The sequence below is a fragment of the Sus scrofa genome, chromosome 1, assembly GCF_054392235.1.
Source record: "Sus scrofa isolate SSC_HxYL_T2T_F1_AM1 chromosome 1, Sscrofa_HxYL_maternal_Yorkshire_Landrace_v2.0, whole genome shotgun sequence".
Taxonomy (NCBI): domain Eukaryota; kingdom Metazoa; phylum Chordata; class Mammalia; order Artiodactyla; family Suidae; genus Sus; species Sus scrofa.
Genome location: NC_139383.1, coordinates 273,058,619 through 273,076,209, shown reverse-complemented (window position 1 = coordinate 273,076,209; position 17,591 = coordinate 273,058,619). Strand labels below are relative to the sequence as shown.

At 54.7% G+C, this 17,591-nt stretch overlaps 1 protein-coding gene across 1 annotated transcript in view; it reads left to right on the top strand.

The window, feature by feature from the left end:
* Window positions 1–622: 622 nt before the first annotated feature.
* The window catches only part of TTLL11 (tubulin tyrosine ligase like 11), a 294,081-nt gene continuing 277,112 nt past the window's right edge, over window positions 623–17,591 (top strand). Inside the window, exon 1 of the mRNA XM_084994791.1 lies at window positions 623–699. The gene's annotated coding sequence lies outside the window, so the exon portion shown is untranslated. The remainder of the gene's footprint in view (window positions 700–17,591) is intronic.

Here is a 17,591-nt window from a genome sequence, read left to right as displayed (position 1 = left end):
TAGGAGCAATTCCACCCCTACCCGACCCCTGCTGCTGAGGCAGGACAGGGCTTCATGTGCTTCAGGAACAGTCTGGCCAGAGTGTGGTTTCGTGGAGAAATTCAACACCCCTCAGTGTCTCCGTTGGTCACTTGAGTCTGCGTCAGAACCCTCCAGCTTCATCCCCCCAACCCTGGATCCATGCCATCTCAGACACCTGCACCGTTTCTTGTGCTGTGTCCTCTGCCCCAAACCTCTTCGAGGTGGCCCCTTCCCAAATGTGTCTCCTTTGTGACTCGTCCCTCAGCCCCCCACAGGGTGAACCACATCTTCCTCTGAGTTCAGGTGCACCTCCTGCCCTTCAGCCACTGAACTCTTTAGGAGCAAGAAGTCCGTCTTGTTTTCCACTGCATCTCCCCCTTCAGGTAAAGCGCCTGGTACAGCATCACTGCCTGACAACGGCTTGCTGAATGAATGTTGCACAGCCATTGGCCTTTCCAAAAGAGGGTAGCTTAGTTCATCCTCAACCAGGTACCCCTCTATGTAGAATAAATAGGAGGGCGTTTTCTATTCTGTTCGGGTTTCTACCGTGTGCCATTGGACAAAGAAAAGAACCCTTAGGTTTTTTGTTTTTGTTTTTCAGAAAGAGCCCAGAAACCCCTGTCACAGTCGCAGTAAAAAATGTCGTTTGTCAACAGAAGGGAGGAGGATGCATAAAAGGTCAGATTAGACTATGGTAATAAGAAATATAATTGCATGCCGATATTCCTTTAATTTGAGGGGCGAATGCAAATGAAGCAGGCGTGCCCTTTCTGGAAGCCGTGTTTTAATCAGTCCTGCTGCTCTGGTGGAAGAGTTGAAGCTAAAAAGAAAATGTTAATAATGTTTCACTTGCCACCGGAAACTAGGGTATTCGGTGACAGCAGTTTGATGCACAGGCTTTGCGTATTTGTTTTATTGTCTGTGGAACCTGCAGGGGCTGTATGTTGCTGGATTCCAAGAAGCTGAGGTTCCCAGGGGTGACCTCCAACCAAAGAACTTTAAGAAAATCCCTTGGCCTCTTTCCTTTTATGTCCGCATGATGGGCAGCAGGCTCAGCTGGAGGAGGTGCCTGCCGTGCTGTTCCCATCTATCTCTGACCTTGCTCCGTGGCCTTGGCAAGACGCTTTCCCCTCTGTGCCAGTTTCTTCAGCTCTAACATGAAGTAATAGACTCAGATGGTATTTGGGCTCTTTTCCATGCTAAGAGTGATATGAAACAGTTCCTCCGCCAGCCTGCTTGTTGGGGGTGATGAAGGAGTTTTGATGATTTTCTTGAGGTTGATCTAAGGACCCGGGCAGGCCATTCTGGACATTTCGTTAAAATGAGAGGGGCATTTCAGGTCTTGGTTTTAAATAAATCGCTCACTGCCTTTTGAAGGACTCAGGGTTTTGTCATCCACTTCGCAATCATTTCGTGTAGCTTTCTTGTTAATTGAGGCTGAGTTTGTTCAGAGGATTATTACGAAGCCTTTGATCTTACAAGTTAAAGGAGAAAACCTTTTGAGATCATCCTCTACCTGAACCGCCCTCTGACTGGGCCAAGTCCAGTCTGAAGGCCTCTGCCCTCGTGGGTTCAGACTGACTGGCATAGGGGCGGGTGCTGCTTGGAGGGCTGGGGTGGACGGCTCACCCGTGGGAAGGGGCCACAGCACTCACGATACGAGAGGGGACCCTGGCATCGGACACCAAGAGGGCAGGAGTGGGACAAATGGGGGCAGAACGGGGTCAGAGAATGGGCAGGAGACAGACACCATAATGGAAACACCTGCAAAAGCGGTGAATAGGCACTTTGAAGAAGTGAAAATCAGATTGGCCAGTCAACGTGTGATGAGAGGTTTAACCTCACCCATAGTCAGAAGAGTGCACCTGGAAACCCCAGTGCGATGCCACTTTATGAGCAAAATCATAAGGAGTTTGGTGATACCAAGTATTGACCAAACTGTGGGCAAATGGATCCTTTCCTCAGTGCCAGAAGGAGTATAAACGGATACACCGATACATCACGTTTGGAGGACAGTTTCCTGCATCTGTCAAAATGGAAAGCTTGTGTGCGGTTCCATACCTGTAAACACGTATATTCCAGAAGTGCTGATTCAGAGTGCCCTGGCGGACTTCCTGTGTGGCTTGCAGCGGAGTGCCCTGGTGGCCCAGGGGCTTAGGGATCTGGTGCTGTCACTGCAGCGGCTCAGGTCACTGCTGTGGCACAGGATTGATCCCTGGCCCAGGAACTTATGCATGCTGCTGGCACAGCCAAAAAAAAGAAGGAAAAGAAAGCCAGAAGTGCTAAGCAGGTATTTTAAGTTGTCTTTGAGGATGTTCTTTGTGTCATTGTAAAAATGGATAGAGAGAGAGAGAGGATCAGCCCACATAGGAAGGAGCAGGACCACTGAATGAGAGGCAGCAGAACCACAGAGGGCAGTCCTGGGCAGCCAGTAAAGAGATGAAGTGACTCTCCATTGACACAAGAGGATTGCTCTGAGCTATGGCCCATCTGTGTCCGATTACGTGGAGTTTACTTGTCCACTGGTCCACCATCCTTGCTTGACTCGAGCTTCTCAAAAAACAGGAACTAGATGGATTCTTATCGCTGGCAGAAGCAGAATTGCAACCCAGGCCGGGCTGGCTTCAGAATCTGGAGTCTTTGCTGGGCTCCATGGTGAGCTGTCAGTTTGGAGTTGGTGAGTTGGACCACAGAAACGGAGGTCTCCTGGAACAGGGGAGAAAATGCAGAGGGAAGCGACTTGCCTGAGGCCATCCAGCTCTGTGCTTGCTTGACACACAGGATCCAAAAAGCTGCTCCAGAGTCTGGTGACTAAGAGGTGGTTACTTCTAGAGGGATGCAGGGAGACACTTCTCTGAGAAGTGAGGATGACAATAGCGCTTCCCTTCTTGGGTGGTTTTGTTGACTGGGTAACAAGATGGTTGTGCACCGCCGGGTACCCTGTTGGCATGCAACGAATGTGGTCCCCTCAAATTGACAGGTGCACCTGGCCATGGGGTGTGGGACAAATTGGAGGGGTGGTGGAGCCGTGGTTTTCTAGAGGAGGGGCAGGGAAGCCAGTGGCTGCCCGGAACCCTGCCCCCTGCCTGGCATTCCCTGTGAGTCAGCTTCGGGCTAATTGGCGGACAATGGCGCTAATGAAAAGGCCATGTTCCTGGACAAAAGCAGCCACCCAGCTCCCAAGCCCGCAGACAGCTTGGACCAGTTGTATAGCTCTTGTCTTTCCAGGAGGAGTCTGGCCTGCTGGTGAACTGGGGTGCAGACGCCCTCTCCTGCTGGGTCCGGGCTCTGACTCGGTGGCAGATCCAGTGTTGGGAATGTAGCTGGGGGTTGGGCTGACTCCCAGAGCATCAGAAATGGGAGGAACCTAGAGACGAATACCCCTTTACCTTACAGATGGGACAACTGAAGCCCGCAGATGCCAAGGACTGAGCCTAGACTTCAGATGTCCCTGTCCTGGTCTACCTGTGAGGTGGAAGTAGGTACGAAAAAGTTGTGTAGAGCTGGCAGTGTGGACCACAGAGAGGAAGGGCTCATAGGCAGGGACAACAACGTGAGCAAAGATCCAAGAGCAGCACCGGGGTGAGGGGGAGAGGCGTGGTGGAAACAGAAATGACAGGAGCGAACATCTGCTGGGTGGGTGTCCACGCTGCCGGGCACTGCACCAAAGGACTGACATCTCTTGGCCCATTTATGCCTCATCTGACGCCATGAAATAGGGACTCATGTTATTCCTTTATTTGCTTATTCCCATTTTACTCTATTGCCAAATAAATGAGCTCAGAAAGGCCACGATGTTGTCCCAGGTCATGCTGCTCATAAATGGCAGAAGTGGCCTTTAAACCCCATTTTGTCTGACTCCAAAACTGTAGGTCTTCACACATGGTGCATAGATGATGCATGTGGAAGCGCTCGGTGCTTAGTCGGCTTGAAAAACATGAGTTGATAGTTTCCAGGATTCAGAGCCAAAAGCACCTTTTCAGAGGCCTACTAAGTACCAAGCACCTCCTGCTTGGTACAGTGTACGAGCTACTACTGCTTCTACCGTCTTTATTACCTCCTTGCATCAACGTGCCAGCTCTGCTGGGTGGGGGTAGAATCCCTAAGTTTTAGATGGGGAGCTGAGGCCCAGAGAAGTTAGGTAACTGGCCCACAGAAACCCAGTGCGCTGGTGACTGAGGGGGGCATCCGACTCTAAGAGATAAGCATAAAGGATGGCCTGGCCAGGTCTCAGGAGGTGGGGAGGGATGGGGCAGGACCAGGCACAGGGCAGCAGTCCCTTCCTGGCTTCCTGACAGCGCTATTGTTTGTAGCCGGTTCTTGGACATCCAGGAAATGGGCGACATCACTCCCAACAAAGGAGAGGAAGCTGCTTGAATGTTTCAGCTCCACCTCGTGCGCTCGCCCTGGGGCTGGAGATGGGAGCCCGGCCAAGGCTGCCTGACCCCTCCGCTCAGCCAGGCCACCCAGCCCCCCAACCTCGCGTCTGGCCCCCTCCCTCTGCTCTCTGCTGGTCTGAATCCAAGCCCTTCAAGCCCTGACCAGCAGACCTGCCTGCCCTAGAAGGCATGCCCAGAGTTCCACTGGTCCCCCTCTTTCTGGGGGCCCACAGTCCTGTTGGGTGGGACATCTTCCATCTGGTCCCATGCGGGAGAGGAGCCCGTGCCTTTAATTCTGGGTACCCCTTGTGCGGAGGCAGACCTGGGCAGATAGGGCTGGTGTGGGGCACCTCAAAGGGCTTCCTCCCCGCCACTCCCCCCCATCCCACCCCGTGCTCTGGGATTCTGAGTCTAAGCATCTTGTCACTGAGAGTGGGACAAAGCAGCTGGGCGGAGTGGATGTCGAGGGCGGTCTTTCTACTGGGCTCTGGAATCAGATGGGCCTGCGTTCAAATGCCAGTTCTGCCACTTACCGACTGGATGTTCTTGAGTAAGTCACTCCACCTCTCTGCCTTGGTCTTGTCACGCATGAAAGATCTACCTGGCAGAGTGGTTGTGGGACTTAAACAGGGTTACAGGCATAAAGGGGGCCTGGAGCGCGAGGCAAGCGCGTGGTGCATTTTCCCTCACTTTGGTGACTATTTTGGCTGGAATTAGAGTGAGATGGAGAAACAGACAGTGCAGCATCCAGTTAAGAAACTCAAGGCTTTGAAGTTCCCGTCATGGCTCAGTGGTTAGCGAACCCGATGAGAATTCATGAGGACACGGATTCGATCCCAGGCCATGCTCAGTGGGTTAAGGATCTGCTGTTGCCGTGAGCTGTGGTGTAGGTTGCATACGCAGCTCTGATCCCATGTGGCTGTGGTGTAGGCCAGTGGTTACAGCTCCAATTTGACCCTTGGCCTGGGAACCACCATATGGGTATGGCCCTAAAAAGACAAAAAAAACCCTCAAGTCTCTACTGGAACTGGGAGAACAAAGATGCTGTTCTGTTGCCTGACTTTCCCAGAGTGTGTGTGTGAAACCAGGACCCTTGGTGGCTGGGGTTGGGGGTGGGGGTGGGGCTGGGGTCTGGGCCTGGCATTTGGCAAATTCACAAGCCACTGTCACCCAGGGTTGCAAAGTCCCTTGAGCTTGTCTTGCCATAGAAGAGAAAGCACAACCTTTAGGAATGGGTCTTGCCCCTGATGCCATCTGGTTCATTTTATAATCTAGGGAAGCCGTTAAGTGAGGCTCAGAGATGGCAAATGACTCCCTCTCCCCGAGGTCACAGAGCCAGTTGGGACTGGAACCCAGACCCCCTGCCTCAGGGTCCTGTCCACTGAGGAGGGCTCTGGGATCTGAGAGCACCCCCCCACCCCTTACTCCCAGGGCCAGCCCAGGGGATGAGGGCCAGACTCTTGTCTGAGCCGAAGGGAGGCAGGGTCACCTGTTTGTGCTGGCAGAGAAAGGACTGTCCCCAATCACATCCTCCCCAGAGAGCCTTTCTCTTGGGATTTGCCAGCCTTCCTGACTTGCCCCATCCGGCCAAGGCTAGTGGCTTTGGCTCTTCTCTCCACTGTTCTGACCTCAGGCCCCTTTTCTGTGAAACTGACACTACCACTCCTCCTCGGGGGCTGCTGTGAACCAACAGAGAGGAAGCACCTTGAAACCCTCTAGAGGTAAGGGGTTGTTTTAGGCCTTTAATTTCAATAACAGCATTAGCTAAGCACCTAATGTATGCCATATTTTTGCCCCTAACCCCCTGGAGACCCTGGAAATGAGGCATCTCACAGATGAAGAGATGAAAGTGGAGAGAAAGGAGTGATCACAGAAGGTAACCAATGGCTTATCTGAGACCAGAATTCCCGTCCCTGCTGCCAGTCCAGGGGAACCCTCCCTCAAATACTCTCTGTCCCATATGGGCAGCCCTGTCACGCTGGGGGGTGGGGGAGGGGAGGACAGATGACTGGGGCGGGGGTAGCAGCTCCCCTCCCCAACCTCCCATCATGGGGAACAAATCTCCAGGAAGCCCAGTGGGTGGCCAGGTCCCAGCACTGATTGCAGGAGATGGCAAGAGGGCCTGTTGGTTGCCATGGCGACTTCCTGAATCACAGGGCCTGTTCCCGCTGAGGCTTGAGAAGTGGAGACATACCTGGGCAGCCCCTGCGCCCGGCTGGGCCTCTCCAAGGGGGAGGGTACACGGCCTGTGGCACGCCTGCTCACACAAGAGTCTGTACACGTGTGCGTGAGCTATGGCAGTAGCAGGTGTGTAGCCAGAGCCCAATGCATGGGCCTAAGATAGGGAGATCCATGCACGTGTGAGCTCGGTGCAAACCTTCCCGATGCTGAGTGAAGCCCCTAGGAATGAGAACAAGCGAAGGAACAGAGAACTCTGGGAAGGGTGTTCTTGGCAGAGGGAGTGACAGAGAGGCTCCAGAAAGCTCACCAGAGAGCGGCTAGGTGGAGGATGCAGTTGGCAGGGCCAGTCACGTGAGGCTTGGCATGCTCGGCTGGCCAGGGAGCTTGGACTCCCACCTGGAGGCACTGTGGAGCCAGAGAGGGCTCTGCAGCAGGAAAGCAGCATAAGGCTGGATCGTGCAGCCCATGGAGGATGAGTCAAGGGACAAAAATGAAGGCAGGGAGAGCAATGCGGAGGCCGAGCCATCTTACTTGGCTCTATTTTTTTTAAATTAGCATTTATATTTTCTAACGCAAGCATTTTACTTATTTATATTGTCTGACTTGCCATTAGGATGTCAGCTCCCAAGAGCGGAGGGGTTTATCTGCTTTGTTCCCCCACGTACATAAAGAACCAAGAAAAGCGCCTGGTACATAGATGCTCAGTTAATACTTGCTGAATGACTGGCTGAATGGAATCTGGACAAGAGGAGTGGCAGAAGGGATGGAAAGACGGGCAGAGACTGAGGGAGATGGAAAAGCTAAAAGGGTTGGCTGGATTAAGGTTGAGTTGGTCAGCCGGTGGATGTGTGCCCAAGGCGCCTTCTGAGTTGGTGGGTGTGGCCCCGAGCAGGTGCTATTCTAGCTCAGGGACGAGACTGTGGCATGATTCCAGGTAGGAGGCAGGATGCTGGGGCTACAAAGAACTGGAGGACCAGATGGGGAAAGTGTGGTCGATTCCACGTGCTGAGCACTGGTCCGAGTGCCCTGGGAGACTTAGGGTCCCAGTAACTGAATGTGGAGGGTCTTCCCCTCACTCCTCTGGGGTTGGGATTTGTGGCCGCTTTCAGACCATCATGTGGTGACAGAAATATAACACAGGACACAAAAGTCATTTGAAAAGTACTAGTAACACAGAACAAAAGGAAAAAGAGACAGGTGAAATTAGTTTAATAGCCTGTTTTACTTAACCCAGTATATCCACAATATTATCATTTCAACAGATTTTCAATGTAAAAAGTTATTCATGAGATATCTGACATTCTTTTTTGGGGGTCCAAGGTCTTTGAGAACCGATGTGTATCCCACATTTACAGCACACCTGGGTTAGGACCAGCCACATGTTAAGGACTTCAGTCGCCACATATGGCCAGTAGCTACTGCCTTGGACAGCACAGTTCTAGGCCCAGAACCCCACCCACCAGAAGTGAGGTTCCGGATGGGGCTGAGCCTGTAGGGGCACTTCAGGGTCACCAGCTGATTGGGGTTAGGGTGGGGAGAAGGGAAACACAAGGGTCACTGCCAGCCTTTTTCTGCTGCTTTCTTTGGGTTCAGCCCTTCTCACTCATTGGCTCACTTAACAGAGTTTTATTGAGCACCTACTATGTGTGAAGCACAGTGCTAGGTGCTGGGGCTAGAATAAGTGAGGTGGCATGGAGCAGGTGAGCCAGGGATCCTCCGAGCCCCTGGGCCCATGTTCCATGGGCCACCTGGATGCAAGTCACAGATACAATTAAAGCCCCAGAAGTGAAGAGGTGGAGGCATAGGTGGGATTCACAGAGGCACGTCCCAAGGACACCCATGCCCCTGGGCCCTACACCTCCCTGGAGACATGCTTCTTCCCTCTCTTCCTCAGCCCCTCTCCCCCAGACACCTCAGCTTTGATGCCCTGGGCCTTGGAACCAGTATTTCCTGATGAACCTATATTTAGGCTGCCTTTTTCCTGGGTCATCCTCAGTCCAACAACCCTGCAGAAGGGACAGGGATTGGTGACCACTGCTGGCTCCAGAAGCTTGGCTGGGGCCAGCCTGTTGTCCCCAATCCAGAGGCTCATCTCTCACCAAGGAAGCAGAGAGGTGGGAGGCAGTGATGGGGGAAGCACTGTTCTTAGTGAGTTCAAGGTTTTTTTTTTTTTTTTTTGCCAGCTGGTGACCCTGGGGAAGAGACTTGGGCCCACAAGTCTCTTTGGGTTCTGCCTCCATAAATGACCAAAGTAGCCTGTCCTTCAGGATGAGGCCACATGATGGCCCTGAAAACACATGGTCCATAAGAAGGCTCACACAAGACTAGGAAAGGGACCATTTTTCAAGAAAGACCAACTCATGTGAGTTTTGCTTAGAAACCCTGAGTGGGTTTCCTCCAGCAGCTTGGCAGGGTTTCCTCCTGGGGGGAAAGCTCTGGAACATGTCTGGGGTGGGGCCTCCAGGGGTGGATCTGGCCCAGGGGTCTCTTCCTGTGAGCTCTCTTTCACCCTGTCATGTACTGAGCACCAAGTGGCAAGTGGACACCGAGCTGGGTAAATATCTCTTCTTTCCAGATGAAGAAACCAAGGCACAGGAAGGCTTGGCCCGTTGCCTGAAGTTCTCCCAGCCAGGAGGCCGCAGGGCTGGATTTTAAACCTTGGCCTTCTCGTTCAAAGCCATTGCCTCTGGCCACTGCCCAGCATGCCAAGCTGCCCATTGGCCATCCCCGGGAGTTGCTCACAGCAGCCGGCTCACGGGCAGCCTGGGTCCCCACGGGCCAGGGTCAGCCAAGAAGTGACACACAAGAGCAGGGAGGCTGCAGGGAGGGTGTGGCCGGATTCACAGGTTGAAAACTGTTCCTCCGGGCTTCCGGACTTCGTGCCTTCCCCCGCAGCCCCTTCCCCGGCCACCTCCCTTCCTGGCCTGGTGCTGGGGGGTGACCAATGGGTGGGGTGGCATCCGGGCTGCCGGGTGCTGGGTCTCGAGCTGTGAAGAGGGTGTCTGCGCAGACTGATGGCCTGTCCGTTGGCTGTCAGCACATCCTCAGATTCTTTGTATAGAGCAGGGACTGGGCTGGGGGTGGGGGCTAGGGCACTGCAGAAGACGAGGGGGGAGGGTGGTGAGTGTTGGGGGAGTGGGACATCTCTGTGGCTGCTTCTGTGGCTGCCCGTTTCCTGTCCTGGGCCTCTGTTTCCCCATCAATGCAGTGGGTCTGACTGGCTCTGACATGCTAACATCGATGGAAAACCGAGCTGATTAGAACATTTGGACCTGAAATTCTGGAGGCCTTGGGGGTCTCCCTGTGGAGGAATAAGCAGGGGCTGAGTCTCAGAACTGTCTGAGGGAGGCACCCAGAGGCTGGGCAGGCAAACCCCCAAATTCCATGGGGCCTGTCAGTAGGGCAAAAGCTGCCCTCTCCCGGGCCTGGCCCACTGTGCAGAGGAAGTGGAGCTGATGGAGGGGTGGCTGGGGAGGAGGTGGTGTGTGTGGGGGGACACAGAAGTTGTCATCTGTCCTGAAAGAAACTGCCCCTAAACCAGGTTTGGGCCACCCACATAGATGATGCTGCCAGGCCACCTTGGCCCCAAAGGGCCCACATTCACAATCAGACAGACAGACAGACAGACACACACACACACAGTCACACACCCCTATCCAGAGAGCCTTCCCCTCAACCACACAGCCACACTCAGTGCCTGTCACCTCTCCACCACTGGTGACAGCTTTATGGTCTCACAGGGAGCCAAGGAATCTCTTTCTCTCTCTCTCTCTCTCTCTCTCTCACACACACACACACACACACACACACAATCATAGCCCATCCCACTCATGTAAGTGTATCTGCAGATGGACCTGTACACTCACACTCACACACATACACACACATAACCACAAAGGCGCAAAGCCCTTGGTACAGTCACACACTGACATGCAGAATCCGAGGTGCCCTGGGGCCCACAAACCCAGCTGCCAGCAAGCATTCAAGTTCCTACAGGCACCCAGGCCCCTTTGTGGGTGAGCCCAGGGCGGTGCCCTGCTCTTTGGAGAACCACTTTGAATCCTCACAGACACACACAGTGTCACAGGAGCCTACTCTGGGTAGGGCCTGGGACATGAGGAGCCATTTGTGGGCCCCAGAATCCCTCTTTAAAAAAAGGAGCTCAAGGGCCCGTCCCCGCAGCCTCCCCATCCTCCAGCACCAGCCTCAGCATCCAGAGCGCTAGGCCTCTCTCTGCTGACGCCCGGCCCCCCTTATGCAGTATAGGGCTAGCGCTTCCCACAGGGGAGCAAACAGAGGCCAGGAGCAGGAGCGGGACAGCCCAAGGTCAGATCCAGGAGGTGTCAGAGGCTGATTCGAACCGGGGGCCCGTGGGCTCCCTAAATCCAGGCACTCCCCCGCCGCCCACCCTCCAATCTGCCGGGCTAGGGACTCTGCAGCCAGGCTCGGTGCCCTCCAACCCCAGTACCCGAGGGCCTCCGGGCACAAAGCCACGTGGCGCGGCTCGAGGGGGCGCGCGTGGGAGCGCTCGCGCGCGGGGGACCGCGCCTCCGGCCAAGATGTTCCCTCTCGGCGTGATTGACAGGCTCGAGTGCCGAGAAACAAAATTGTTTATGCGCTAATGAATAAGGCTCTGATTGCAAGATCCTGTTTGGAAAATTATAGTGCGGCGGCGGCGGCGGCGGCCACGGCGGCCCAATTACAGCCCGCGCTGCATATTCATTTCGTGTCTCCTTTGCATCGAGATGAACGGGCGGCCCCGCGCCCTGCAAAGGCAGCGCCAAATTTAGTCCCAGGTTCCGCACTCCTCCGCGCCATTGTCTGCCCCGACCACCTGCCTCCTGCAGGCCTGATTGCCGGCCACGAGGAGCGAGGAGGGAGGCCTAGAAAGTTCGCCCTGCCCCCTCCTCCTTGCACCCCTCTCCTGTCCTCTCCCTGCCTTCCTGTCCCCATTTCTTGCTCTCTCCTTTTCTCTCTTCCTGTCTCTATTTCTGTCCGCCTGAATCTCTGCCTCTCTTCTCTCTCCCTTCTCTGCACGTCCAACACACTTTCTTGGACTCTCTCTAGGTCTCTAACGAAGTCTAAGTCTCTAACTGTGCTTCTCTCTGGTCTAGAGCTTGAAGCACATGGACTCTTTTCAGCCCGCCACCCCTCCTGCTTCAGCTGCAGAAATCCCCAGGGTTCCTGCGTCCTTGGGGAGAATAGGGGCAGTGATGTGGGGACCTATCTGTTCTGCAGAGGCCACGGAGGTCTGAGGTGGCCTTGGCTTTGAGGGTGGGGTGGCTTGGCCAGTCCCCCAAACCAGGCTGCTTGGGAGGAAGGTTGTCCCCTTTGCTGCATTTTCTGCCACAGCCCCCCACCCCCACCCACGTGCATCACCTGTGCCCAACCTGGCTAAGCTCTGCTCTCACACTTCAGTGCCTTTGCCCATGCCAGCTGGCTCTGGGCTGACACCCCGGCTTGTTTTCTAGGACCCATCCCAAGTATGGTCCTAAGAAGCCTTCCTTCTCCCGCCACCCCAGGTGAGGACAGCTCCCTCCCCTGGGCACCCTCATTTCTAGGGCTGTCTCTCTGTTACAGCAGTGGGTGGGGTTACTCCTCCATCCTTCTCCAGGAGCCTGATTTCTAAGGCTTGGGGCCAAGGGCTGAGGTCAGGGTGCCCTGGTGCCCAGTGCCAGGCTGACCAGACTTACACTTTCTCTGTAATATGCGGATATTACAAGGTTATCCATCTTTGTAGGTGTTGGTGGGTAGGAGTGGATGTGACGCTGGGAGGGCGTGCCTGGGGGACTCCAAGCCCACATGGGCCCCAAAGACCAGGATTGGCTCCTTCTCACTGGGGTCATTGCCCTAGTGGATGGGTACTGATGCCCAGGTGTGGCCAGTGAGTCTCATGATGAGGGTGATGGTGGCGGGAGCTTTTCAGAAGGTGAGGACTGCATAGGGTGAGGCCATGATCCTCCCTGTCCTTTCCTGGGGCCCCTGGAGTGACAAACACACGTTTCTGGGTGAGAATTGAAAGACAAAGATGTGAACAAAAATAGACAACTGCATACACCAACTGGCCGGGACAAACACCCCATCAGAGATACACAAAGTAACACACACACACTCACATTCAAACTCACACTCACACACTCGCCTTGAAAAACCTTCTGACACAAAGACAGGCTGGTCCCAGGGGCTGTGTATGGGGCAGCACCGCCCTCTGGTGGCTCTTCTGATCATCTCACTGTTTGGCCCAGAACGGCTTCTGGGAGCCACAGCTCTGACGGGAGACACCCAGACCCAAGGAACTGAGGAAAAATCCCTTAAGTATCCCTGAGAATGGGATTTTGTTCAGTTTTTGTTTTCTGCCCCATATCCATGTAGTCCAGGAGCAGAACTTGCTAATAGGACCTGTCCAGTGATGGTTTGAAAGAGGGAGCTCCCCGTTGTGGGAGGGGTACAAGCTGGGCTGGAGACACCTGTGTGTTGGTGGCCTTATGGCTGCCTTAGTGGCAGAGTGGACAATTTTGGAAGTCATCGCCAGCTTGGGATGGTATGTCCAGCCTTATCACACCCATACCCACTCCAGACACCCTCCAGTTCGGTTATACATTAGCCATTAAACTTTGAGAACTTCTCAGCACCTGGAGGATCAGGGTGTGATTATGGGTGGTGGGAGATGAGGTCACAGGGGGCAGCAAGGCCACATCTTGGGGACCTTCGAGGCCAGTCTTAGGAGCATTGGACTTTATTGGGGTAACAGGGATCTGGGGACAGGCTCAGACAAGGAAGTGATGTGATCAGATGGGCATGTGAAGCCAGCTTATGAGAAGAAACTGGGGGTGGGAGGAGAGCCAGCTGGGAAAAGCAGCGGTGGCCTGGACCAGGTCAGGGGCAACAGTGAGGGCGTTGAGGGGGAGGGTGTGAGAAGGATGCAGATTCCAGAGCTGCTAGGAGATTGAATCAATAGGCTTTGGTGGTGGGCGGGAGTCGGACAAGATGAGATGATGGTAGAGTCACCTGGCAGGGGGTATCAGTGTTGGATGAGGGGTTAAGGGAGAAATGATGAGAATGTTTTGGGTTTGCCGAGCCTGAAAGCCCCGGGGGAACTTGCGGAAGGTATCCAGGAAGCAATTGGCGTCAGGTCTGATGATATCCCCATGAGAGTTGGAAGGTTATTGACAGGCAGTTGAAAGTAGTGAATAGATGAGGTCATCTAGGCAGGGCCCTTAGAAGCTGTAAGCACTTGGAAGACCATGGAGCTCGCCCTACCTCCCTTAGTCAAAAAGAAGGATGCTTTTTATGTAAAGAAAAGTGTGAAATGTGACACTTACACGTATTCTAAAAATTTCATCATCACCAAATGCATGCGTTCATAGAAACAGACATTTTCCTCCCTGTCTTCTGTTTTCGGTGCTGCTGGTGATGGTGCCCCGAGGCCGTCTGCCTACCTGCCTGCCTGCTAGGTGACCCAGCTCCAGGTCCAGGCAAAAGCAGGGCAGTCAGAGGCTCAGGAAGCATCGACAGTCAGGAACAGAGGGGACCAAGAAGCCCCCCCCCAAACCTGGACAGTTGGGGAGCTGGAAGGAAAACCAGAGGTGTCTCTTCATTGAGGCCAAGGAGAAAGAATTGAAGAAGGAGGGTGTGGTCATTCAGAGAGGGCAAGGAGCTGACGACTGGGGACATCCCCGACGTGGCAGTGGGGCTGCCAGGTGGGCTCTGATCCAAAGGCTCACTCAGCAACCTGGAGCTGGTCACCCCTCCAGGGGTTCCTATTCAAGGGGGCCAACCTGGGCTGGAGAAACTGGGGTGCCTTTGGACCTTGAGGCTCCTCCATACTGAGAAATTGGTACGGATGGGACCCCAGGGCAGGGGTTGAGGGGAGCTGGCCTGGGAGGGAGGAAGGTAGACCTTTGCGTCTGTCTTGGACCCACTGCAGGGGAATGGCTAGGGGACTGGCTGCAGTCCCTGCTCTGACCACAAGGGGGCAGCATGAGAGTAGGTGGTGCCTTGGCCCAGCTTTCTGCATCTGATTGATTGCATTGATCTTGGGTTCCCCGGGCCTCGGTTTCTTTCCCTGCAAAGTGGGGCAGTTGGAGATTACAATCTCCTGGGACCCATCAGGGATCTCCTTCATTTCATACCCTCCCATCACCCACCTGGACCTCCGGCTTTGCTGAGACCAATGCTGTGACAGAGGTCAAGTGTGACAGCCCCCCCTCCAGCTGTCAGCACATGAGTGCATCAAGTCAAAGGTACAGGCACGGAATGTGAGTGGGGACACAGTGTTGGCCTGAGCAAACCTCAAACGCGTGCAAGGTCAGCAGAGCAAATACCTGCGAGCATGGGCCTCCCTGCAGGCCGCCGTCGGTACTTAGCTGGGCCTCACGCTGCACATCAGAGGCCATGGACAGTCGGGCCTGGGCCAGCCAGGTGGCATCCACCCACCCAGCTCATCTGCCCACTAGCGCCCTCCCCCAAGCCTCAGTCTTCTGAATCTGTGGCTTCTGGAGCCAGACCTGAGGGGCTGGGGATAGGCTCAGCTTGGGGGTGGGGGTGGGGTGGGGGGTGAGCTAGAGACTCTTCAGACCAGAAGTACCCCCTTATCCCTGTTCTGATACATCACCCACCTGTGCGCAGCCTCCCACCTGTACCTATATACCTGCCTTGAGTACCTTGAGGGGCTTGAAGCCAACAGCTTGTCTGGGTCCTCCAGGACCTGCGGGTCTTTGGCGTCTGAGGCAACCCTGGACTCGCATGGCCTTGCTTATGCTGGAGTTGTGTCTCTGGGCATTTGTGCCATCTGTGGCGGGTCATGGGTATGGTCTGCCGTATGCAGTGCATGCTGGGCCTCACTGCCATGCTGTGGGCTCTGCACACACAGAACATACCATGTGTACAGACCTGGGGATGCAGGAGAACAGCCCCTTAAGTTGAAGCCACACAGGCCTAGCTCAGTGATCATGAAAGTGTGGACCTGGGTAGGTCCTGTAGGTACACTGCAACGCACCTGAGTTCAGGCAGAAACACTGACCTGCACCCGCACACAACCCCATGTCCATGGCATGTGTTACGTTTGTGCATGTGCACATGCAGCTGAGGGGCACATGGACCTTTCTCCTGGGTGTGCTCGCAGCAATGTGCAGATATACTGGGGAACGTGCCTTAGCGCACGCTTCACCCCTCTAGGCTCCCAGGTGTCCAGAGTGGACCCTGGCTTGGAGCAGGTCAGAGGGGTGCCCCACCCCTCAACAGGTGGGGAAGGGCTGGGGGAGGAACTTCACGTTTTTCTTGAACCGGAAAACGTGGCAGTGGAGGGCGCCTTGGGCACCATCTGGGATGATGTGGCCTAAGGTTTTCAGATCCAGGGAGTCCTGGTACACAGAGACGATTCTGGAGGAGGGGGGCGGTATGAAGCATGACCTACACCTGGCAGCAACCAGGCCCAGTGGGAGCTGGACCTGGGCAAGTCAGGTGCCCAGGGGCTGAGGCTGAGCCGAGGGGCCTCCAGACCTGTGGATGGGGTCATGCAGCCTTAGGGCTGAGCCCTTGCCCCTCAGCAGCTCTGGGGATTTGAGACGGGCCAGGCTCTGCCCTGTGGTAAGGGCGGTGGGGTCCCACCCTCCTGTACAGGCAATGAACAGATCCAGGCCCAAGATTAAGGCAGGAGAAACCAGGGCAGGCCTGTGTTCACCATGGAAGGGGGTCAGTCTCCTCGGGACACTAGGGCAGCCACGATTTGCAGGGCAGCCATCTGGCCCTGCTCTGCAGATGGCCCTTGACCAGAGCCAGGACTGGCTGTGGCCTTGGCCTCTGAGGATACAAGGGCTCCAGTCAGATCCTGGCCATGGAGGATTCTAGAGGGAAGAGACCCAGGCATAAGGTCAGAAGCTTCCCCAATTCTAAGAAGGGGGCCAAGCCAGCTGTGCCCGGGAGTGCCTGGGGTGTCCTTTCTCTGGGTGCCCTCTTTGGGCCTGGCACCTTGCAGCCCATTTCTCATTTGACTTCAACAAACCTCATATGAGGCAGGCCTGGCACTTCATTTTGGGATTTTAAAAATTGAGATCGGTGAGTTCCTGTCATGGCACAGAGGAAACGAATCCGACTAGTATCCACGAGGAAATGAATCACAAGTTTGATTCCTGGCTTTGCTCAGTGGGTCTGGGATCCGGCGTTGCTGTGAGCTGTGGTGTAGGTCGCAGACATGGCTTGGATCCTGCATTGCTGTGGCTGTGGCTGTGGCCAGCAGCTGTAGCTCTGATTTGACCCCTAGCTGGGAACCTCCAGATGCTGCGGGTGCAGCCCTAAAAAGCAAAAAAAAAAAAAAAAAAGAAAAATTGAGATTGGGTTCACTTACCATAAAAGCCACCATTTAAAAGTACACAATTCAGTCCTTTTAGTCTACTTACAGAGTTGTGCAACCATGACCACTATCTAGTTCCAGAACATTTGCATGACCTGTTAAGAAACGCTGTGCCCATAGCGGTAACTCCCCGCCCCTACTACCCCCCCACGCTTGGCTGTCGCTCATCTAACTGTCTCCATGGATTTGCCTTCTCAGGACATTTCAAGGTGTGGCCTTTTATGTCTGGCTTTTTTTATAAAAGAGAACCCTGTGGCGCAGACAGACAGAGTGACCATCTGCTTGGCAGCCAAGAGTCAGGCCCCAATACAGTGCTGTCCCTTTAAGGGCTTCCGCTTGGGGTGTGTGGATAATGGAGGAGCTCGCACCCCATCTAAAGGGGTGGCATAACTCATCTCTGACTGTTTTTTTGCTGCCACATGTGAGGGAGAAAGTGGGGTCAGCATTGACTGATACCAACGCTAGCAAATAATGATAAAAAACAATAACAGGAGTTCCCGTCGTGGCGCAGTGGTTAACGAATCCGACTAGGAACCATGAGGTTGCGGGTTCGGTCCCTGCCCTTGCTCAGTGGGTTAAGGATCCGGCGTTGCTGTGAGCTGTGGTGTAGGTTGCAGACTCGGCTCGGATCCTGCGTTGCTGTGGCTCTGGCGTAGGCC